General features: G+C 38.8%; 1 protein-coding gene across 4 annotated transcripts in view; it reads left to right on the forward strand.

The window, feature by feature from the left end:
* zhx2a (zinc fingers and homeoboxes 2a) overlaps positions 1–25626 on the forward strand; it is an 83905-nt gene that overhangs the window by 39437 nt on the left and 18842 nt on the right. For 2 of the 4 annotated variants that reach the window (XM_088387157.1, XM_088387159.1), the window contains exon 1: positions 20895–21292. The gene's annotated coding sequence lies outside the window, so the exon portion shown is untranslated. Of the gene's footprint in view, positions 1–13149; positions 13260–20894; positions 21293–25626 lie in introns of those variants that run through there. The other 2 variants (XM_088387158.1, XM_088387161.1) reach the window with 2 other exon arrangements.

Here is a 25626-nt window from a genome sequence, read left to right on the forward strand (position 1 = left end):
TCAGTCAGAGGCTTTGCCTCTGTAAAGTCGCAAGGCACGTAAACCAACGTTAGATGAATTCTACGAGCTAGGTGATGGGCAAAGTAAAAACGAAAGTTCTGAATGAAACACATAACTAAACCTTCTGAGATGACATAGAAAACACACTGATGGCTGGAAATAATTTACAATTTCACATAGTATGCCTCAGTTTTTCCTATGGGAAATCCAAAGTAGAAAGGGGGTCAACACTGAAATCTTAGCCTTCATCAGTCCTGATCTGCTAGTATTGAGGGTTTTAGTTTCATACAAGCATCATTGCAGAAGTGAGGGGCCAGTTGTGCATGAGGCCCAACAGATTAGTTCGTATTTGGCTACCTAGTTTACAGACAGACGGACGGACGGACAGATCGATCGATATGAATGTTTGATTGCTGTTAGGCACACTCAATAGAAACACGTACATAGTTACTTAAGAACCAAACTGGTTTAAGCACTCCTTTTGGAGAGTTTTGCTGGATCATCAAACATTTAAGTGTATTAATTTACAAAATGTTCTTTTTTTTTTTTTATTGAATTGCAATTTTTTTCCCCCTCAAAATTCTGTTTATGTTATGGGATTCTAAGATATTTTCCCCAAATACTCTTTAGCTGTAAAAGTAATTGTAGTAATCCAACTCCGTTTATTTTGTTTCACTCTTCTCCAGAACCAAACATGGGATCCGACTTCTCTCTTATGTACTTATGGTTGTGTTCACATGTCCCTGAGAATGTGAGTGTGTTCTTTTATAATTTACACACACCCCATGTGAGGGTTAAGGACTCCTGATTGACCTGTCTTGAGCAAAGAATTGTAAGGTAGTCTTGAATCCATCAAGAGAAGGTGTAAAAGATGGGTCAAGGCCATAAGCTGATTTTTAATTTCTATGTTAACGCCAATGTTTACGTACCACGAATAAAAAGACAGACAGACAGACTGAAATTAGGTTACCTGTTCATCTGAGGACATACTGATTCCAAATTTAACATGAAATCTATTCAAAAAGTGTTTAGACATTCATCACATAGAGGAGGCATAGCAAATAAGATTTTGCAAGACAACCCCCAAGTGCTCTACAACAACAGCGCCATGTGCCAACAAACCAAATGTATGGCCTTGTTCAGGCCTGATGTGAGGAGCCTCCTAACAAAGGAGGGCTCATTCATCTGTGTTTAGATTACCTAGGGTGGGCTTTCATTAAAGGGAGTTCACGGAAAATGGGCCTTTTTTCTTGAGAGATCATTTTAGGTTAGTATGGAGTAAAATAATATGCAGTTTATTGAAGTCCCCACGAAGCCCCACAGATTTCTTTTTGTTGGAAGTTCTATATTGATTTGTAAACTGTCAGTTATTATTTTTGTCCATGTTTATTATGACTTGATTTTTTTTTTAAACACCACCTTCCTTGAAAATCAGTACAGGATGGATGGATGGGCAATATATGACTAAAGATGTCAAATGGATGCTCTGTTTACTTAAAATGTTCTACCAGTTTCAATTGTCAACAAATTTTCCTCCCTGCAAGTGATCATTTGGCATCAAGGTTATTATAGTCACTGAAAATAAACAAAATCATTCAAACTAAAATCGAAAGAATGTTTTTTTTATAAATATTTTTTATAGATGAAATTAAATAAAAATGTGAGTGTTCTTTACAGATACAAATACATATGTTTTGATGTCGGTTTAAATGTATTTAAATAATGAATAATGAAAAATCCTAAATTATTGATTAAGAGTAAAAATCTTAATACCCATTTGATTTAAAATAGCCTGACACAAATTGGTTGATTTTGGCCTCTATGTTTGCCACAATGCTACACTGTCAGCTATGCATCACATTCATCACTAAATTAGATTGATTTCTGATGACAAGTTCAATGTCAGACTTTGGGTTTCTCCCCTAAGTTGTTCAAGGTAAAAACAGCAGTCATCATTACATCACCAACTGGGACGTGGCCAAAAATCCACATGCTGTTTAATTTTTGACTTGGTTGTATTATTTATTGTGGCTTCGCACTGCTTGTAAATGTTAAAGCAACTGATTGTTATGAAAGGCCATGTTTTAAGGAATATAAATGGAGACATTTTTTTTTCTGAAAATAGTGGTTCAAGCACCATCCATCAGTCTCACAGTCACTAAGGGAGAATACCAATAAAGTTGCGCGTAAGTGATTTTGTGGGATTTTCTTCATTTTGTGTTAATAGTTGCGATGGCAACTTTGCAAAATCCTGGAGGGACTGTTTTTTTGAAGGCTAGCGCCATGGTAAGGACAGAGGAGAGGACCACTGGCACGGACCACTTTATCGATTTTTGGCAACTTAAAAAACACAAATTGGTATTGCAATATTACACATCGTCAACATTCCCAATGATTTCATAAACGATACACCCCTAGTTTAACGTCATAAGATTATGACCAGTCGTTATCAAAAGTCATATGCACGTCTGTAAGTATTCACACTTCAAGCTCTGAAATTTTCAAAGCAATTTCAACAGCACTGTGGATTTCATGGACAGGACTGTCACTAATTTAGAAATAACGATTGACCTTCAATTATTTTATTTATTATTTATTGTTGTTATTGTCATTTATTTCTCACTGAACAATTTATCTATTGCTAGTGTTATACGCTGTATTATTGCTCTCTTCTTTGTTTGTTACTCATGTGAATTTCCTGAGTGAGCAATCCTAGGGGATGAATAAAGTTGAGCCTAAGTCTAATTTAACGGGATTTAGTATTTAATTTGCAATTAAACAAATGCAACTGAATTACTGATTTTCTTACTCAAGGAGCGTGAATGGGGCTTTCCATTTTATTGAAAGTCTTTATGACATGAATGAGGGGGGGATTAAAATAACACAGTAAATGACTGTAACAGATGATGACAAATACAGAGTGGGAACAGAACCGAACTCCTTTTCAGTACTATTTGCAGTAAATATTTAAGATATTGTTATTTTAATTGGTGCGCTTCTGTGACTCACTTGGACTCACACTGAGCTCAACTGGGAACTATGATAAGATTATCTGCTCATTCTACACAAATCACTTCAGAAAGAAGGATGAATCAGCATGTACAACATTTTTTAGTATTAAGTAGCATAAATATTGAAATAAGATCTAATGATGATAATGTCATGTAATTTTTTTCTGAGACTCCGCTGTTTTAATAGAAAAACCAGATGAAGCGGAGGTGAGAAACATGACATGAGAAACAACTGAATATATACTTGATATATTTTATATTTGAGGGGGCAAGCGAGACATTAAGAAGTGGCGTAGAGGAGAGAGGCATGAAATAATAAAAATATATAAAATATAATACTACATTTGGGGGGATTTAGTTTGAGGGGGCACAACATTTATTTGAGGGGGCCAGGCCCCCTCGTGGCCCTGCCTAGGCCGGCTCTGGATACTGCAGAGGATGATTGTGTGGTGATGTCACTGTACGTGCGTGAGCTCCAGCCACTCTCGTTCTTGTTATGGCCAAGGTAAGACATGTATGCAGCTCTCTTTCAATAGTAGGGGTGGGATGATATGCGTAACTCAATTCAATATTTTGACAAAATGTGGCCCAGGATCCAACAATTTCACAACACACGATATCTACAATATTGTCAGAAATTTTTAAAGCCAAAAAATCACAACACAGCACATTGTACATTCAGGTCAAATAAAGACACTGTAAGACAAACTTGGCTGCAGTTATTTAGGAAAACCAACCCAGAACACACAGGGGTTACATTAGAAGCATTTTTGCATCAGCTTCTTGAAATAGGACACAAATATTGATGAAGAAGATAAACATTAGAATTATCTCAGTGAAATATTTGGTTGCACTTATGTGTGACATTTAAAGAAGAAACAATTGGTCTATTTGCTTGTTTAGCAAACAAGCATCTCCATAGCAACAAGGGAGCTAGTCTCCAAATCCTGGGATGATATTGCAACATCTGCTGATTACGTTCCAAGGGTGGAGCAGAAAATGGTGAAAGAAAATAAGTAGCATGTTTACACATAATGACCACAATGAGGATGTACTACTTCACACAATGGAAATTTAAATCATAGTTGTCACTGAGCTAATCATCCCATCTTGGTTTTTACTCTATTTCAGAAAATGCCTGAAAATGATCCTGCATTTTCTAATGAACTTTAAAATGTAGCTGTATATGTTTAACTTCATTTTTATTGCAGATAAATAACTATTAAGTTTAAGTTGTCTGGGAGCAGCTACTAGCTCCCAGTGCGAAAGAGCCTTTGCCCTATTTGGCGAACTCTCAAGGTAATGTGTCGTAAATGTCTACTTTTCCAACCCATGAACTCTTAATTCATTAACGCCCAGTTTATGACCCCACCCCTCACAAAGACCACCACCTACCCATCTCGTCATTTTCTTTCTCACTGGGTTGACGCACATTCTTCCTTGCACCATTCTCCGTGTGGGTTATGTACACAGTGTTGTCTTAGACAATTTACCAGTACGGAACCAGTCCTGTGTTGTCGCTGCCCATGCCTCTGAGGGCTTGTTGCTTTATTGCTCAGTTATCTCTATCGAGTAATCAAACTAAACTTCTGAAGTGTGGCTAAACACACATTCTAAAGCCAAGGAGTGAAACTGTGATGATTTAAGTTCATAGTTTAATTTGCATTCAGAAGCTGTATCGCTGTCCTGTTGGTATGATGCCCACATAAGAAATAATGCCTGCCATTGTTGCTAATATTTCCAAACACATGCTCTCTTGCCGAGAAAAGAGATTCTCTAGTGTGCTAACCGCACTTTCAAATCGTCCAGTTGTCAGATGATCAATGGATTAAAAAAAGTATCAATTTTTTTTTACCCGATTTCATGTGGTGAAGAAATGTTTGACTGATGGAAATTCAACGACGGATACAGTTCGTCGCGCCAGCTCTTTTCAACACCATTACCGCACGACACATGCAACTGTGTGGAATTGGATCACGGCATTACAAAATGAGAGAAAGAAACAAAATGTATTTTTTGTGTGTGTGGATAGTGGTTTTCTTGTATTTCATGAGTTTTTTGGAAAGATATGATAATGTATTAGTGTAGTTCATAAATACGGTAATATGTTAAAACAACGGCTTGATTTCCAAATTCTGGACCCTAAAGTCCGCGTAAAATTAAGATTTAGGTGTACAACATGACTATGATGCACTCAAGTGCTCTTGCTTGCATGAAAGTTCAAATCGTAGGGCTTGGCTTTTCTAAATGCGTCCTGGATAAAACAAAAAAGTTCAAAACACATTACGTAGAAAATAATGAAGTGCAGGTTTGCGATATGCACACCTAATGTTTCTCTGCAAACAATCAAATTGTTGGCTTGTGAGAGCAGAAGACATTCATGGATGTTAAGTATAGATAAGCAAGTTTACGATGCCATATTTGATAACAGGTCCCCAGCAAAGTTCATATTTCCTGCATTACTAGCACAACCACCAAAAATGCAGTCATTACATACAAAGCAAATTCAACGTCCACATTTTACATTTATATAAGATGTACATGATCTTTAATGTTCTTAGAGTTTATTCTGATGCGAAGCAATTGCATTTGGGTCGTGACCATGATTGATTTCATGCTGTTTCGCATGAAATACATCATACTTTGTAAGTTTCACCAAAAACTGCCTCAATGGCACTTTCTAAAAGCCTCAAACATCTGTCTTACATTGAGCTTCTATGTCTTACCACTGAGCCCACAATTGTGCCTGTGCTGTTTAACCTTTTATAGGAAAATGATAAATGTGGTGGTGTGTTAGCGATGTGTCAGTCTACACCAGAGGTGTCCAAATGTTTTATAAAGGGGGCCAGATTTGGTTAAATGAAAATGTACAAGGGCCAACCATTCGGGCTGACATTCCTCGAACCATTACCATTGTAGATTAATTTGTAAATATGTCTGCTGATGGGTTGATATTGCAAAGGAGAATCAGTTAATTGCATTACCAGGATAGTTAAAAATTCAAATAATAATGAATTAAATTCAAATGAATAATTTTATGAAAGTTAAATGCTTTTTTTATTACATGTATTGAGTTTGTTTTATTATTGTTATTGTATTAATGAGAAGGGAGATATTGGTGTTTCTAAAATTCTCCTGTTTGCCATTGTACAGTTGTCCCTTTCAGTTCAGGGAAGAAAACTTTTGTAGTCGTGCCATCACCAAAACTGGCTTTCCTGAAAAAGAAAGTGCTCGTTTTGAGCGTCTAAAGATTGCAATTTCTACGACTTAGTCATTTGAAAAAGACCACCTCGATTTTGTATATGTGCTGCTTTTCATTTCATGAATTTTGTGCAAATGTGCTTGCATTAAACCACCGGAGACTTGCCACAATAACATTGGGTATTGTTGAAATGTGTGTGGGAGACTTAGATTTCACAACCTCTGAAATTATTAAAAGGATTGCCGCAATATTTCGCATTTTATGGACAGTGACGTCTTTGTCAGTAAACTGTAGTGCGGCGATAAAAATGTTATGCTCATAAAATTTCAAATATCGAAGCCGATTGTTTTAATATTTGCAGCGCACATCTGAAGTTGACATACTGTAAGTAGTGATGTTCACATAAACTTTGAAGAATGATTGCAGTTTGTGTACATAGAGTGATTTGAAGCGTGTTTACACGAAGCGTCACGGTTGTGTTTAGCATGCAGTGCAAACAGATAAATCTGATGAAAAGATGAATGGCAATAAAAAATGCTAGCCATATCTCTGTTTTTAAAAGATGAAGACAATTTGTAATTTTAGTAATGACACAAAGTCAATGCAAAGTGTTTCTTTGCGGGCCACATAAAATGACATGGTGGGCCGTATTTGGCCCCCACCCCTTGAGTTTGACACCTGTGCCATCAGCGACATAAGGATGAGCATTTGTGTATTTGTCACAAACAAAGGAAGGAAAGCCAATGATTCAGTGGATGGGTTAACATGTTATTTGAAGTGGTGAGATCCTCCATTGTAGCGTTGGTGGATTACCGTAATTTCCGGACTATAAGCCGCGACTTTTTGCCAAAATTTTGAACCCTGCGGCTTATAGTCAGGTGCGGCTTATATAAGATTTTTTTCGTGATTTTTGTGATGACTTGATCACTTTTATACACTCGTAAAAAGGCTGTGGACCACTGTTGTGCGGTATCTTGAAGAAAAAAACAACAACAAAAATACTATTTTGAAACACTACTATGGCTGCTGCTTATTCTGCCTGTGTTGCTTGTGACTTTTATGAGCTTTAGTAGGAATGCACGCTAGGTGACCTGCGTCAAAGGGCTCTAAACCCTTTCTCTTACTCTGCCATGTGACTCAGAAATTACACAAAGCAGTGGCGCTGTTTGGACCATCTGCATTGTATTAAAACCCAATCAATCAGGATTTAAATTCAATTCTTCTGACATTTTGCTTACCAAAAACAAGTTGTAATTAATGTGAACTTTTAATGCATTTTATTCAGAAGGTTACTTTGAACCCTGAGGCTTAAATGGCGGCGCGGCATATTTATGGATTTTTACGGCTTTCTGTGTACTGTCTTTCTTTGTAAAAAAACTCATGTGCTCGTGCGGCTTATAGTCCGGTGCGGCTTATGTAAGAAAAAAACTAAAATATCCCTGAATTTTAGCTGGTGCGGCTTATAGTCTGGTGCGGCTTATAGTCCGGAAATTACGGTACATTTGTGAATAAAACGTTTCCACCCAAACAATGAGGTCTATTCATTGATTCTTCAAAACAAAACTGTGGTCAACAAAGGGTTCTCAATAATGAGCTAATGTAACAAAATACAAATTAAAAATTGGGATGAAAAGGTTGGGGGTGATTTCATCATCAAGAGCCAAATACATCTGTGGAAACTGAGCTGAACAACTATGAACAACTATGAGTTACTTTGCTCTACTTTGCTCTTTGTAAAATGTTCTAAATGAAACTGTATCCACAAAACAACTTACACTGTCACAACAGATCTCTGGGAAATGAATGCACCCCCAGTGACCTTGGATCTTAAATGTGGTCAAATAAAGTAGAAAAATTCAAAATCACAATTCATTTTTGTGGTTGTCAAATGTTGGTCAGTTTGGGCTGTATTTTCATAGACAGGCACATGTGCGCTCAGTGTAAAATCCAAAAACTTTCATTTTCATGCTGAGGTAAGTAGTTAAGCGTGTTCAGGAATTTAGCAGATCATGCTGGGCGTTCGGGCAGACCCCAGGGCATTTTCTTTTACACCGCCACCGTTGGCGCACATGGCAATTTAGTGACACATTAAACTTGATCAGATAAAATCACACATGGATACAAATGGAAAGCATTTCACAGATGTGATCAATGATGTCCTGGTAAACATGACTCATCCACTTTGCGCGCTTCCATCTTCTGCATGGACTCCAGCAATTTTATTTCTGCTTCTGCAATTTCATGGACTATGCCAAGGGTCGGGAACCTTTTTGGCAGACAGAGCCATGAATGTCTATTTTTTAAGAAATAATTTCCCGTGAGAGCCATACCATTTAAAAAAAAACGATAGGTTAAATACAATCAAATGCATGTATTTTAATTAAGACCAACGATTTTTTTGAGTGTACTAACGTTTTCTTTTTAATAGAGTTTTTAACGTCGCCAAAAGAGGATAAGCAGGTCGGCTGATGGATGGACGGGTCTTATATGTCGGAATGTTCCCTCGCATTGGTCTGGTAGAGCTTCTCATCCAAGAGGCTTCTGCTGAGTTGCATTTTTCTCACTAAGACTCAAGAGGTGGTTAATTTCTCAGCCAATTACCTCGTTCAAATTTACGCAAAACCCACTGACACACCGAGGCGTATTTTGTGATGCATTTCACTATATGTTTGCTCAATAATCCGTTAGCTCCACGGAAAAGAGACACAATCCTTTAGTGAATTCGGCCCTGTGAGTTTGGGATTTCAAATTTGGCTACTGTAAAATTTTGCCCTTATGATTAACGTATAAGACATGCTGCAGCCACAAACGTATTGACTCATAAATTTCCCAGCAAAGTTTGCAGCTGGTTCATCCTCAGATGCTTAAAAGAACTTGTGTGTCAGTGGAACATTATGCACACTGTCACTGATAGGAGATCGTCACAGGAAATACCTGAAAGTAAAAGAAGACCAAAACAGCTGCCCTCCACACCAAAAAAGGTTATAAAAACAATGCTTAAAATACTGTTCTTGGTTGTTTTTCTAACACAGTAGGATCATTTTCTATTTTGGTTCATATTTTTATATCTGACGCATGGGGAGTCAATGCCTCATCAGTCACATGTCACTGCTACCAAATGTTAATCAATGCTAAATATGCTTTGCCACAGCTAATGCAACATTGTCATATATTGTTCAGTCACCGTGGGGTGTTTAAATGGATTTTGATGGCTTTAAATCCGTCTCTGCACTCTGTTAAGTAATCCTTAATCATCCAGTCGAGCCTCAACAACTTGACGACTGTCTGCATGTTTGACGGGAATCGCCCGCATGGCTTACTACAGTGTGTGTACACTTCGAATGTTCTGCAGGAAGTGTGTCTGTAGTGTTATTTGACTTTGTGCCCATAAGCCGCGATTCTTGTTGTTTCTCATCACACCACTGCAGTCGGCTAGAACTAAAAGCTTAGTGGCCAATTAGTGTATGACCTCTGGGTTGGCTCTGCCAGCCCCATGGTGCCCCCCTGTCCTGACAGGCTGTGACATGGCAGGCCAGCACCTAATTGGATCAACAGGATTTCTCGCATTCCAACCATGCTGATGTTAGGGGCGGGTTGAATTGTAGCAGAATTTTATCAGAAAGATGTGAAAACACATTAACTGAGATACACATAAGGCAATTTACCCTAATGCTTTATTTAAACTTAATGACAGGGTTTTTTAATACGAACTGAATTTTAAGACCTGTTAAGATAGAAATATTGAACATTCAAACATTTATTTATTTATTTATTTATTTATTTATTTATTTATTTATTTATTTACCTCATTTGAACATTTGAGCCACAGTCCTTCCTCTCTTTAGGTAGAACATTTCATTATCAGCATTTTTTAATATGCATGATCTGGAATGGTTGAAAATATTACCAGGTACATTGTCAGCAAAGTTGATGTAAGAAGGTGACAATGCAGCAATGGTTGTCTGAAAACATCTTTTTTCGAATAATCACTTTGTCACTACTTGTATTTATAGACCTTACATTAGTGTCTTTAGTACAATTTTCAGTCCAATCCTATTTCTTGTTTTGAATCTGTATCTCTCATATACGCGTCATGTTGACAATAACTGATGATTTTCTTCACCTCAATCTAAATATGTCAAAGTTGCAGCAAAAACGCTGAGTCAATAACTTTGAAATGACAGAACTTTGCTCTACTGCCACCAGGTGGTCAACCCAATAAAACGTGAAGCATGTTTATCATGTTTATTAAATTAATTTCAACTTTGGCAGAGAGTGAGTTTTGCTGCTGCAGACATGACACTTGAAGAGGAAGCAATTGAGCACAATATAAGTAGCCTACAATATCATTCTATCAGTCTATTGAAGCGTCAGGCGGAGGGAGGATTGTGTATGAGAGAATTAAGGTCCAGGCATCATAGCAAACCACTTCCCTCCCTCTGCAGCGCATTTGGCACCAATTAGCAAGCAGCCCCCTCTAGCCCCGGCTTCCTCTTTATCTCCTTTTTCTTCTAATGTTCTTTCTTCCAGCTCCCCCCTTACATGCGTGGCTTCCTACACTATGCAACTGACACAATTACCCCAAGTAGCTTTTGCAATGAGGCTGTCTTTGTTCAAGAGCAAGAACCAAGTGTGTGTGTGCGTGCACGTGCAAATTTGTGAGTTTAATTTGTAAGATAACCCTTATCCTCCCATTGCATTTTAGTTTAACAGGGCACCACCAAGGCAGACTGTTTTGAGATGCAAGTACACACACTCACAAAATGAACAAAGCCTCCTTAGTGATTTAAGACTGAACATAGAGTACATATTGCAATGAAATTTAAGAGCCTGAATGCAGTTTAAAGTTGTGGCGAACATTGTACCGTCTGTTTTTGACTCTTTTGTCTTATCTGGCCTAAATTTGTAACAAATTAGAATCACTCCTCATCATTATACATTCTATTAAGTGTCTATTGACTAACTAGCAGACAATTATTGGGTGTGACCTGTTGAAAATCCATCAATCTATCTATTTTCTATACCGCTAATGAGTTGACAAAGGCTTATACCCTGGAATGACAATTATTCACTATATAATTATATATTATATAGAGCAGGGGTCTCAAACTCAATTTACTACCAGGGGCCACTGGAGGTCAAGTCTGGGGTGAGGCTGGGCTGCATTGGGGGTTTTTCAGGGACCCCTGATATAGAGTCTTCAATCAACCTAAGAAGCATGTTTTGGAAAGTGGGAGGAAGCCAGAGTCCCTGGAGAAAAGCCATGGAAGCAGGGGGAGGACTTGCAAACGTATGCACAGAAAGGAAACCCATATTCAAACCGTGCACATGCATTAATCGTGCCACCCTATTGAAACATGTCAGGTGACTTTGGAACACCATGTGGTTCCAATGTGGGCCACTTAAGTTTGAGAAAATTGTTCAATTAAATCAATCGAGCTTGTCAATGTATGGGTTGAATGTTTTCCATTGTTCCGTCAACGTTTCCAATTCAGGGACATGAGGAGCCAGAGCCTGGCCTTAAATTGGACTCCATCCTTGTCACCAGTCAAAGATACAATAAAGACAGACAACCTTGCACACTGGCAAAGATTGGAAAGTGAATTGAATTCATGTAGCCTGTAAGTTGGTCAATTGAATACTATATCAATGCAATTTATACTCAGGACTATAGGAAATAACGTGAGGGACAAAGATAACGGGTAATGAAACAGATTATCTACATATTAAACCCTTGTAAATCTTCTCTGCATTATTAAATGCTGTCTTGTAATGGCATAAATCTATTTTATTATCTGTCCAAACTCCCCTATTGGGTGTCTCTCATCTTTTGTAAATTAAATGTTTTTCGGTTAATGCAGAAGTGAATGGCTTCATTGGTGTTTATTGATTGAGTGACGTGACTGCTGGATGAATTAACAAGATCAATTCTGGGTGTAGTATTACGACTATTCTCTATCCTCATATTCACTTAACGGACAGTGTGTATTATTTAGTGACATCTAGTGGTGGACTAATAGAATGCAATGATATAAATTTAATGCGTGTTAATTTTGAAGCACGTGCCACACAGACAACAATGTTGCAAGCCTACCACAATGTCTTCTAATTTTCCCTTTAGTGACAAAGTGCATTGTATTTGTTACACAGGCTGTAGTCATTGATGCAGCAAATTTGCTATTTTTGTCCTCTTTGGGGTTCCATAGTAAAAAGATGGCAGAGAGACATGTCAGCGTCCAATACTGTGATGCTTGAGCCATGTAACAAAATTAAAGATTACCAGACTAGTTGGGTTTTTAAAATGGCTGAACATTAATCAATCACAAGGTTACACACTGTACTTTTGGCATGCATTACTTTATGAAATTGTTTCCGGGTATCCAATTATTTTGCGACCGTACTGTATATTCACGAACATTCTATCAGAGCTAGGATGCGGGTTTTTTTCCCATTTCTCCTGAGTCAGTAACTTTGTTTCAAAATTATGCTATTTGATTCGAGCAAGTAATGGGAGTGCCATTAGTTTTGTAGGCATTTGTTCAAACTTTTATTGGGTCTTCATTAAGTTTATCCTCTGGCTTGTGGTAATTTCTTATAAAGAATGTTCCCAGAAGCATCTGGGATGGATTTATATAATTCTAATATATGTTTTTAGACTATTTATGAGTGTGATCACTCTATCCCCCCCCCCCCCAAAAAAAAAAAAAAAAAACTGTGATAAGGTGATGACTTTGGAAAACAAACAGGATACATTCAAGACACATTGTATAATTCTCTGTTACTGTATATACTGCGGGTTTGATTTCTAGATAATGGCACGATTCTCTCTCTTTTAGTCATGGTACAAAAGTAAACTGTATTGGATTTCATGGGTGACACTATGCTTGTGTATTTGTGTGGTCATAGAATTTGTGACAATCTTATCTTTTATTTCAGACAGACCATCTGCGGAGGAAGTTAGAGTTCACCGGTGTCAAAAAGGAAGATGAACAGTCCCTGAACCAAATCCAACAGTTCCTTGGTCCTCGGTGGGATGTGAAGCTGTGGTGAGTCATGTGTGATGATGCATACTGTAAAATGCAAGTCACGTCCGGACCTCTTAAAATTGTAGTGACTGTTAACTGTCTGATGATACATTTAGATGATTTAGATTCTCAAAATCGAATGTTTTAATCATTTAGAATCATTAACTTCAGATTTTAGAAATGCAGCAATAAGCTTGGTTTATTCCATAATAATTCATAAATACATGTACAATAACACAATACCAAACGTTTAGAAGATTGTTATGTTTTAGCTTTTTGAAAAGACCAATGGACGGCATGAAATGTTCCCACCTACACAGTATGAGAGGGTGCCAAATTGTGGTTAACACTCAAAGCTGATGCAGATGTCCCAGGGTTTTCGTTTCTTGTTAGCGACGGGAAAGAATCTAGCCAACTGACACATTAAAAAGGGTCCCCCGGCGAGGAAAGGAAGCCAGAATGCCACTTCACTTCCTTTAGCTGCAACACAGACACACACACTTTCAGAGTTTGTCATATGCTGCTTTACTATGTTTCGGTATCACAACTAATGGGGGGGGGTGACTGGGGATAAGCATGACTCTGCAGCCTTGGGAGATTTATGAGAGATCATATTTCAGGAATATTCTTGCACCATTTGTATTTGCATTTGTATATGAGATTCTAAGAATAAGAACAAAAGACCAGAAGCGAGGACAATAGCACAACTGTTAGTGTTCGGAGAAGGGCATAACTGATGAAAGAGGTGCAAAACAAGACAGGGGGTTGGAAACATGTCATTAATTATAGACAATAATTGTGTTGCAGTCATACCTGACAGTTTTGAGAACATTCCAAGATCATGGTGGTTCCACAGAGTTACTTTTTAAGTGGTGCAATGACAGAAGATATGTCAGACATCATCAACTGGTCCATTCCAGCATTTGTTTTAAAAATTAAAATAATTGTAAAACAATGACATATATGGAGACTAATTAACTTTACATGTATATTTTGGAATGCAAGAATAAGTGTCTGGAGAAAACTCATTCAGCACAGATTAAAATCCACACTCTATCAACTGTGAGAGATTGTCCTGATCATTACATCAGTTCTGCCTAAGATCACGATTAAAAAAAAAAATAGTCATAACAACAACACTTTGGCAGCTGTTTGAAAAACAGAGATACTCTTATCACACCTATTTCAAAGTGGTCACCTCATCAACAAATTTCCCAAACTACTCCAAAACAGAGAAGAAACAGCATGAAATCAAGTAGCACAGTACATCACACTGTAGACATCAAACAATGTTTTCAGGGTTCAAACAAATTTTCCCCTTCAATGACCACACCTCCATTCATTCCACTTCTTGCCCTATTATTTGAGAAAGCCGTTTAACCCATGTCTGTGACCACGGGTCAGTCTTTCAATTAAACCAGTAAATGTGAGTGAATCAAGCTGGAAAAAATCCTGCTTTCCAGGTGAGTTGAATTCAAGTTGACCAGCTCAGACTGCGGTCACAGCAGTGCCCCCATTCTCGACTTTGCTGGGTTTGACTCACTTGGCTGTAAAAGGACACCATTAGCCAAAAGGCTCATTAAGCCATTTTTCACCAATTACTTTTCCTTTACACGCAACACTCTCAGCCGGAGGGCTCTTGTATTTTTTTACAGAAAGAATGAGGCAAATCAATGCTCTGTAGAAAGTAAGAATAGAACAGATGAAAATCTATTAAAATATGCTGTTATTGTTATCAATACACTAATCAAAGCTGCGATAATGGCTCAGACTCGTTCTATTTGTGCTAAAGTGTAGCTGGGATTCTCAGGAGGAAATTGGGATGTACTATGTACCGTAAATTTCGGACTATAAGCCGCTACTTTTTTCCCCAGTTTTGAACCCTGCAGCTTATATATGTTTTTTTCCATGATTTTTCTCATGACTAATACACTTATACACTCATAAAAAAACTGTGGACCGCTGTTGTGCTGTTATGTTAATAAATGTTATGCGTCCCTAAACAATCATCTCTTTCCTGACAATCATCTTTGTGTATATTCTCTTACAAATGGTAATTAAACATTAAAAACCTTACCTTTGTAAATAACTTGTGCGCGCATGCGGCTTAGAGTCCAGGGCGGCTTATATAAATATAAAACTAAAAAAATCACAAATATTAGCTGGTACGGCTTATAGTCCGGTGCGGCTTATAGCCCGAAATTTACGGTACTTTTTTTTTTTTTTTCTTTTTTTTTAATTTACCCTCAGATCATGTTGGAGGGAAGCCTCGCAGAATTGAATCGGATCTAAATGGAAAAGGAGAAGCGAACAATTCTCTCTCGGTCTCTCCATTTATTAAATAGTCGCTACAGCAGATTGTTTACTTTTCACTTGTAGCTTGTAGGATATGGGTGACATCATGCAGTGAGAGGAAACTTTGATTCTTTCTTTCATCTACACGTAACAGCTTCAAACAACAAGGCGCATGTATGTCGGAATAGTTATGATTGTCTTATTGCCAATGTTTAATGTTATGTGTTCTGTTGATATATTGTTATTCTGTTATATGGTCTGTATTGCGCTTTGTACAGCTACAGCTGTTGTGAAAGCGCTATATAAATCAAGATGTGTTATAGTTTCCCAGTTCTTTCTTTAATGCTTGCTAAGCTATTAGTAATTAGTAATAAAGAAACCACAAAATGAAAGAAGAGAGTATCCAAACAAAACACTTTTTTTTTTTTTTTAAAAAAGATAAAAATCGCTGGGGATCTGTAAAGTCCCTGGGATGGACGGAAACCCATTTCCTGTTCCGCGTTAACGTCTCTGTTTGGGTCAAGTCAGACATGTCCATCCTGTTATGCTTTGTTCACTCAGGATGCAAAATGAACTGTGGCGTGGTGTGCCTTGCGCAAGGTTGATTTCCCTTCACTTGCTTGTGCAAGCATTATTAAGGTTGTCAACCCCCTAAAAAATAAATAAGGGACACCTCATCAACAGGGATGACCTTGATGCCTTCATTGCCTTACAGGCTTGATTTGGGTTTTATTTACAATTTATTTTGGTGGGTGAAACAATTTTTAACAAATTAAACATGAGTTGAATAAGATGCAGTTTTTAAATGACCAAAAAAAGTCACAAGGGGTCATTTTGCTGTTCAAACATATGTCGCTGTCATCAATGCTGCTTTGTTGCTATTAATTGTAACGAGAGCAGATTCTGTATCATCATACTCGTGTATGAATATGCTGTTAGCTCATTGGTCACAGAGGAAGGGGAGATCCTTGGACCGTTCCCAGCGTAAGGTGTCATATCGAGGGCACCGCTGTTCATTAATTCCATCGATATTTTACAGACTATTTTTGACTCGCTCAGTACTAAAGGACAAAGTGCGGCCCTGTTCAACTCAATATGGGACGATAAATACGGTTCCGTTTTTCAAGGGGCAGTTTGCAAGGAAAAAGAACCAATTTCATCATTTCCGAAGAAACAAGGATGACACAGCAACAACAGCTGCTTTATTCTTGTAATCCGGGACTGTCAATAAGCACACAGCTGCTTGTGAATTTGGCAGCCTCATTGGGGAATGATTGACGGTTACAGAGTATTCTGTGAGGTTGTTTGTTCGTACTCTGCACTACCAACATGTATTTTCCGGTTTTGATTACCGACTCAAGCTTTTGGGGGAGGGGCGGAATGACGATTGATGGAAGTGCTTTTAAAATATCTCGGATTAATATAATATGAGGTGGCACGGTGACGTGCTGGTTAGCACGTTGCCTCACAATTTAGAGGTTATGGGTTCGATTCTGGCCCCGGCATGTTCTCCTCTGGGTTCTCCGATTTGCTTCTACATTCCAAAAATGCTAGGTTGATTGAGCACTCTAAATTGCCCATAGTTGTGAGTCCTGATGATTGATCATCTCTGTGTACCCTGCAATTGGCTGGCAATGAGTTCAGGGTGTCCCCCGCCTACTGCCCAAAGCTGGCATAGGCTCCAACATGCCCATGACCCTTGTGAGGATGAGCAGTCCAGAAAATGGATGGATGAAGCATAAGGATAGACTGACGATGATGGACTTGGTGAATAAAAAACAAATGACGGCCTTGCAAAATTTGGTAAATTGTCCACCTCTGGTGTTTACAGAATCGAGCCAGGACTTGACACGTTTTTTTGGTTGACTCAGACTCAGCCATTGGACTCGCAAAATATTTGTTTCTTATACTAGTGGACAACTCCCCTGCGTCTCCGCCCATTCAAAATTAAAAGAGACACGTTGTACAGTGGTGTATAATTTTCTTCTGTCGGTCAGATTTGATGAAACTTTGTCTGCATGTTCCAAAATACCTCAAAATTATGTAGTATAGGTCGTTATAAATATTGCAGCTAGCTTTTGACACTTTTTAGGTGCACAAAACAGAGCACAAGAATATGCAATTCAAAAGAATATTGGGTTTGTTGTATGAATTAGAATATATTTTAAAGCATACAAAGCTGTCAGGGTGGTGCTTACTGTCTGTGATTAAGTGTTGAATAGGAACTCGCCTTTTATTTCAACTCCATACGACTTTATTTAGCGACTGCCCTCCTGACATGCAATAAAATCAACTTAACTCCATCCAACTGCGTGCCCTTTCTGGGCATTATCGAAGTAACACTGCCCCCTAGCAGTGTAGCATGGGAAGGATGTTACTTCAAATAAAAAAAAATGAAAAATGTCCCATGTCACAAAACTCAAAAGAACTAGAGCAAAAAGAGGCTGACATTGAATTTTAATCCATTTGAAGGATGCCATGGCACTAAACACCATCATACTTTACACTGTTCTAAATATTTAAAATAATTATCCATTAATCATCTTTTCTTGCATCACTTTATCTGTTTTTCCCTCCTTTGCTTACCATCCGTGACCTTATTTCCCCTCCTCCGCTTTCGCTGTGCCATGTTTGAATCTGAACGTGGGAAGGCCAGTTGGTTTGATTTTGTGTGGGGTGTTTCTTTAATCCCAGCGGAATATGTTGTCTGTGAATTTATCTTTATCAAACAGTTTCTTGACTACTGTCCAACACTCTGCTGACTGCATGAGCCAAAACAACTCACTGGGGAAGCACATACATTACACACGTGTTCAGTCTCCCTAAATCACCATGCTTCAACAACCAATTAAAAAAACTGTAATAAAATTAAATAGTAACCCGTGTTATTCTTATAAGAGTATGACAGACCATTTTGCAAAGCAGGTCATTTGAGTTTTATTTCTGCATAGTTACCTCAACAATAAGTAAGTTTCGGAAGAACATTTTTTAAGAAAATCTGAAAAGTTGCACCAGGCAGCTGCTTACACTCCCCTAAATAAAATTGTCTTAGTATTCCGCCTTTCAAATGTTTAGATTCTAATATATCATTGTGTATCATAGATGCAGAATTGGATACCACAGTATTATTTTTACATTAATTTCTAGTTCCTCTGTCGTCAACTTAAAACAACCATTGAGCTGTCCATTGAGCTGATCAGATACTGGATGGTATCACGAGATGTCTTTCCTTAAGGCATAAAGCTCAGCATTGCACGTAAACCAGTATAACTCCACAACTCATTAGTTAAAACGAATACTTCTCAATTACTGCAAGTCTGTTGCAGTGAGCGGCATAGATATGCAAAGAGGCGGGTCAGACAAGGTTTGGGTATGTTCACAGAGGCATGCAAGATGGCACCGTTAAAAAAAGGGCAGTATGCACCGTTGTGGGTGTGAACACAGCCGACTTGATTCACCACCAGTCGAAGCGGCTTCTCTGATCCTCCTTGAATTCGTGAAAATAAAATTGATTTGCTTGAGTTCGGGAAATCCAAATGTGAATTAGGCCTACTGTTGTTAAATTTAGGAACTGCAGACAAGCAAATGGTGTAAATTTGGCCAGGGAGATGCCAGATCTGTCCTAAGAAGGAGGCAATTGGAGAGTGCCTTCCACCCCAATCATTTGTGATTGTGCATGACACCAATCCCCTAAGCTGATGATGACTTTAAACATCTAATAAAGATAAGAAAAATTACAATACAGTACTTAATAATGATTTATTTTTTCATAGATTCAGAGGTTTTCGATGCACGCTGTAGTCATATTTATGAATAAAATTTGAAGACCAACTTTCTACAAGCTCTTATGATTTGCTCTATTAAAACAACAGTAGTAGTGCTTTCAATGCGGAACTCCCAGTAAATCAATTCTCACCTTTTCTTAAATAAAGTTCATTTTATTAAGAACAACTATTGTATCGGCACGGAATCATTCCGCTACCAAAGCTTCTTCTGATTATTCGGCAAACTGCATAGGAATAAATCCTGCAGCAATATTTTAGCACCATCTAGTGACCTTTAACTTCCATTGCAGATTATTCAAATTTCTTTTTTCTTCTTTTTTTTATCCTGATAGGGAAATAGTTTTACATCTCATTATTGTAATTAATTCAAATTTAAATATGCTCTAAGTCAAGATATGAGATGAAATTATATATATATATATATAATATACTATATGTGTACTAGTAGAAGCCAATACTGGACAGCATGTCTGTTGAATTGACTGAATGTTGTGATGTATTTACTCTTAGAAGCAGTATTATGCATTTTACCACTCCTACAGCTTTCAGACTTATTTCAACTTAGTAAAATACACTTCAGGTTATAAACATAGGCCTATATTCTCTCTGCTCTGCTGAAACAACAGCTATGACTGTTGTGAACTACAATCAAATTCAGAACCTCCTTACAGTACTTTAAAGAAATGCTGACTCAATATAAATTCAGTAGGGCTCTGAGGTCTGTACGCTCTGGTCAATGAGTGAAGACAGAATTCAAAGCAAACATGGTGAAACGACACTTAGCTGTTATGCTGCAGGCAAATTGAATAAAAAGCCAACTGAAGTGATGTCAGCTCAAAGTGTAAATGTCGTTAACTCCAGATTTAAAAACTAAGCTTTTTACTCCATGTAGTTGATGAATAGCAAATTGGGGTCACCACTTCTTCTCTTCCTCCTCATGTGGAAAGGCACTGTAACAGAATAGTTACTTTTTTGGGGGGTGTTATTAATATATAACGCCGGTACATGTACATATCCACACCCAAGACAGGAAGGAATGAACGATTTAAAAAAAAGAACAGTGTCTTTACTATATAAAAGACCAAAACAACCCCAAGGTGCAATAGGTCAACAACAATCACAACACCATCATTTGAGTTTTAATAAGTTCTCTTTTTTGGGGAGAGGGTCTCTTGGCTTAGAGAATTCCAAAAATGCAAATGATATACACCACATAAACAACAACATAAACATCAACACAAAATGCTCTGACAGCAGCAATTATGCCAGCATGACCGTTCCAAAATAAATCCAGAGGAGGTCACTGCTGCGGGATAGGTTTTCAGGCACCAAGGATTTGTGAGCGAATGTCACGCACGCACAGAAGGGGGAGAAAGGCAACATCTGCCTGCAGACCGCAAGACGGGGGCGTGGTATGAAAGGGGCGAACATCTAAAAAGAGGCGTACCCAGAAAGGGTTGTCAACTTGTATTTCATGACGTATGCAGACCCCTCTCGATAAAGGACGTGGAAGGGGCGGTGCTTGGTTCTGAAAGCCACGCCCCTAGATGATTTCATATGAAATGAGGTCGGAACAGACGAGTGCAGTCATCAGTACAGTAACAACACGGACTTCATTCACCTAAACACCGGTCGTCATGCTTCAAGGATGCGTCGGTACATCTTCTGTTACCCTGGCAGGAGAGTTGGTCCACTTTCTACCGCCCTCCTGTGAACTTTCCACGGCCACAGCAGAACGCAGCGGCTATGGACGGATACCGGTGCCCCTGTGCGGCATGCAAATACGTACTCTGACGTCGGCGATCATGTGGCTTTTGGCGTAGATCCTCCTTGTGATCGCCAATTTTTCTCTCTGCTGTTGCCTGTTGTCTGCCTAGCTACTGGAGCTACAGTGTTTTGGACAGCTTTCGCGCAATCAATCGCTTTGGGATTGTAAAGCACGAAACCCAGGCATCGCGACAGAACAGTGGACAGGTAAGAAATAATCCTAGTTTTCATTTAGCGCTGAAGTCCTGCAAGTCAAAAGTGGATGTATTCGTCTGTGGAACCATTCTCTCCTTCTCATCTTTTGCGCGTCTTCTAAACAGCTCAGCGTCTGCGTCTAAATATTCAACTTGTCTCCCTACGTGAACTTTGCTTGCCTGCTTTTCTCCACCTGCGCGCTAAATGTGCCCATCAAGTTTTGGGACATTTTGGGTGCCCCCCCACCTATGTTCGAGTTCTACTCTGAAACGCCGTCGCCGAGTCGACAGAAGGAAGGAAGCCAGACAGAAAGTCGGGGAACTAGAAATGTCTGGTCGACTTTTCCTCCTCCTCCGTGTGTCGACATAACCAGCAAAACATGGCCGTCCTCTGCCGACATGTTGTTACGTCGCTGGCGAGAAGGAGGGGAACGTTTGGGAAGCGGGAGAGCATTTCCCCGCGCCGCTGTCACACCTCAAGCGGGGAGATAGCGTTCGGCTTGACTCCCCCGTCGCTGCATCCGTCCAGGGGTCTGAGTGCAACTTTAGGAGTCCCCTGTTGTTTAGCCACTTGGAATTGTGATGGAGGCGGCGTAACGCGGCCAGTCGGTGACGCCTCCTCCCAGCCGGGCGCAGGCTGAGGCTCACTGAGGCTGCGTGCAGGCTCCCTTACTGGAGCTCACTTTCACTGCAGTGGCCCGCTGCAAGACGCCAGGCGCGGTTCTCTCTGTCCCAATGTCAACTTTGGGGGCAGGCCTATTGCCTCCTGCTTCAGATAATAAATTGTGGTTCTTTGGTTGGGATGGGAGCTTTGCATCGCAACCCTGTGTGAACGTACACGTAGGGCACAATTTAGCTTTTTCTTTCTATACATTTCTTGTTAAATCTGTCTGTCATCATTTTTAAGCCGATGCCAAGACAACTTCATCAATTCTAAAGCATAAAGTACAACAAATTAAAAGTCCTGCATTCAAAGATTATTTAACTTGGTATAATCAGAGAGTATGTCAGTTTCACAGAGGTGTTGATTTAAATATTTAAATGTCTAGTATTTTGACTCTTGCCAAGCCAAAGGAGATAAGACAGAGAATATCAGAAAGCTGCGATGATTAGCAAAGGTTTGCGCAAGGCGTGAATGTAGATTTTTCATCAGGGTTCGTTCAAGGTCGCAAAGACGTTTGCCAGATATTCGCCAACAGTTTTAATAGTTGTCAACAGTTTTTCTTGTCGCAAAGAAAACATTTCTTTGCGACAAGAAAAAAATTAACCATTGGCAAGTGTTTGCAACTTTCTAGGAACCTGGCGAAATATAATATTTCATAAGAAATTAGATCGCCATTGTACCTAAGGTACAATAATTTATATGCCTGTAATTATCTTGGAAAGCTTAAAATAGTGAGTTAGAACAACAACATAGCCATCACGCTAGTGGGAACAATAACAATGAGATGATTTACCCCCAAATCATTTGAGCAAATTTGTTGTTTTAGAAGTGCGCGTCAAACTGGTTGCCCTTCGTCTTAACCGGTACCCAAGAAGTAGCTTATTTCCAAAAAGTCGCTGGTGGCTGCTTTAGACTCTGAAAATGTTCTTTGTGTTTTGGCCTGTCAGCGAATGTATACTGATTGTGTTCTTAATTTAAGCCTTTTTGAGGTTCATTTTGTGTTGTAGCACCGGTCCTTTGTTATGTTTTCTACAGTTTTTAGTTCTAGAAACTAACATAGTTATCATACTGGTAATTATGCATCGTTCCGTGTGCAATAGATTTTACCAAATGTACACACTGCACGGAAGCTTTTGCTCTGCGTGTGTGTCGGATAGTTGTCTGGATCGTTATTGGATATGACACGCTTGGCTTTTGAAGACGTATGGTGTACTTGTGCCAATCCCCTCCTCACACTGGGATGACCTAAAAATTCCATGTTTGTGAACACACACGACTCAGCTGCAGCACCCAGTCAGCCTGAGATCTAAGTGGGTTTGATCACAGTGCAGTTAACCTCCTGTCATACTTTCTAGTACCTGCAATTCCTCCGGGTATAAACTTGTCGCCTCACACTCCTGCTCTGTACATGTGAAGAGCTTTCCGGCTCATGTTTGTTCGCATGTTCGCCCGTGTGTGATGTAGCTAATCGAGGATAATGTATCATTTAGAGTGACAGCGGGCTCGATTCTATTGTTGCAATCATGAATCAAAGAAGGTCTCCTAGGAATCAAAGTGATTTGTCTGTATATTCTATTTCAGCACGAATGTAGACCAAATTAGCACCTTTTTATATAGCTACATCTGTTGTAAGTAAAAAAAATAATAATAAAAATGATGATGATGACAGATGTATTTTGTGGAGGTGGGGGTTGGAGTGATGGCAGAATTGCTCAAAGGATTATTCATAAGCGTACAGATGTCGCGTCATCATTGCTACACAGAGCATTTAAGGTCAACTTCAAATAATAGTTTATTTTTGTTGATGGTAACGTATCACATGGCCGTCAATTGCCATTCAATGCACCATTCATGATCAAATTCTGTGTAACCCGCTTCTCACCCCCAAGTCAACTGCAGTAGGTTGAACAGGACCTGGGACAGGATAAAGCTGTGTAGAAATTGGATGAAAGGACCCAGACATGAATTGTTGTTACTGTTGATAACGCTGAGAAATCCACTCTGCTTCCCGGAGGTGTTTCCTTCTCTTCTTTCATCGGAGTGGAAACGGGAATGACTGGCTCTGTCAAATGTTGTGGGATAGAAAATCGCTATGCATGAAGAGCCGCCATCAAGTTTTAATCCAGAAACAGAATCAAAGGACATTTCATTAACTATGTCTTCTTTGTTTGTTGTCTGACTTCTGCTGCAGCTGCGCAGTTGTTATGTCATACAAATGTGTTTGTTTGCAACTTTTGTATATATAATCATAAGATATACTGTATTTAATGACAGGGAGGTTAACTCCTGTGATTAAACCCACATAAAAAAAATATTTATTTGTTTATTTTTAGAGGGGTTTGGTGTGGAAAATGATTTCCTGTTACAGAGCCATAGCCCGACCCCAGGCCCGTCAGACAGAGAAGAAAAATTGTGAGCAAGGTCTGAGCATTCAAATGGTCTTCTGAGTGATTGGACAAAAACTCACACTCCTACTGTATATCTCGTTGAAAGTATTACCAGAAGCTATTATAGCTGCGGGGGGGAGACCAACTCCATATCATCTTCCATTTACAATTGCTGTAAATGTAATTACTCATTGTCCTAATATTTATGTATCTTTTTTAATAAATGTCATTTATGGAATACAGAGCACAACGAGATGGGCCTGAATACATTGTGTGTTTGAACGTGTGTGTGTGTGTGTGTTAGTTTAAAGGGTTGTTGATAACTTTTTACTTTGGTGTTGCAGTGAAACAATAATGTCGTGTGTTTGTGCTGATTTATTCTACATTTGTTTTGTTATTTTTGGCTGTCTTGCAGTGTTGTTTTGTTTTTTGTTTTTTCAATTGACATCAATAGCTTTCAGCATCTGCTGACTCTACATAAAGCATTCAAATCATGTTTCAAGCCGCCCTCGGTCTTTACACAATATAAGTCATAGCACATTTGAAAGATGAAGCTGCTCAGCTCGGCACTGCAATGACATCACCAACAGTGACGTGATTTAGTTTCAGTTTTTCAGATGTTGTTTTGTGACTAATGCTACCAGAGATGTTAGGTCATCACCTGTTTTATGAGGCAAGTTGGTAAGAACCAGATGGAAATTTCTTTGTTTTGCAGGACTGGAAGATTAATTGCATTTGCAACATAACCATAATTTGATCAAATGGGATTTGCTCATTGGAAGTGGTTAGGGGTTAGGGTTCTGACTTGTCACTGGGAACTAAATGGAAGGGTTCAAAGTAAGCAGTTCCGTGAAAGGTGTAATTTGGTGTGCATGATTTTTGGTGGGTTTTCTGTCTAGGCTTTTGATTATTCAAAATTTTCAGCGTCATAAAAGTCAGTGGGTTTTTTTGTCATTGTAAAAATTGTAATATGAGTTAAATAATTGTAACTTCATATTTTACGCAGTGATGCTCTGGTGCATTTGAGGACTGACGGAAACCCCAGGACAGTAGTTTTACAGGAGAACCTGGATTTATTGTTTATTTTACATAAGGAACACAGACAAATCACCGTGATAACCATTCAGCTTCTGCCAAAACAACCATCCTGAATATGCATAGCATTATTTTACATGTATAATAATTTACTCACCTCATCTTCTCTCCATAAACATTTATTAAATGACATGCTATTTTTGTGCAAAGAATGGATATTCTCCGCTTTTACGCGATTACAAAAAATGTGCTTGGTCCCCC

The sequence above is a fragment of the Syngnathus floridae genome, chromosome 10 (genome assembly GCF_059516105.1).
Source record: "Syngnathus floridae isolate MCC-2025c chromosome 10, RoL_Sflo_1.0, whole genome shotgun sequence".
Classification (NCBI taxonomy): domain Eukaryota; kingdom Metazoa; phylum Chordata; class Actinopteri; order Syngnathiformes; family Syngnathidae; genus Syngnathus; species Syngnathus floridae.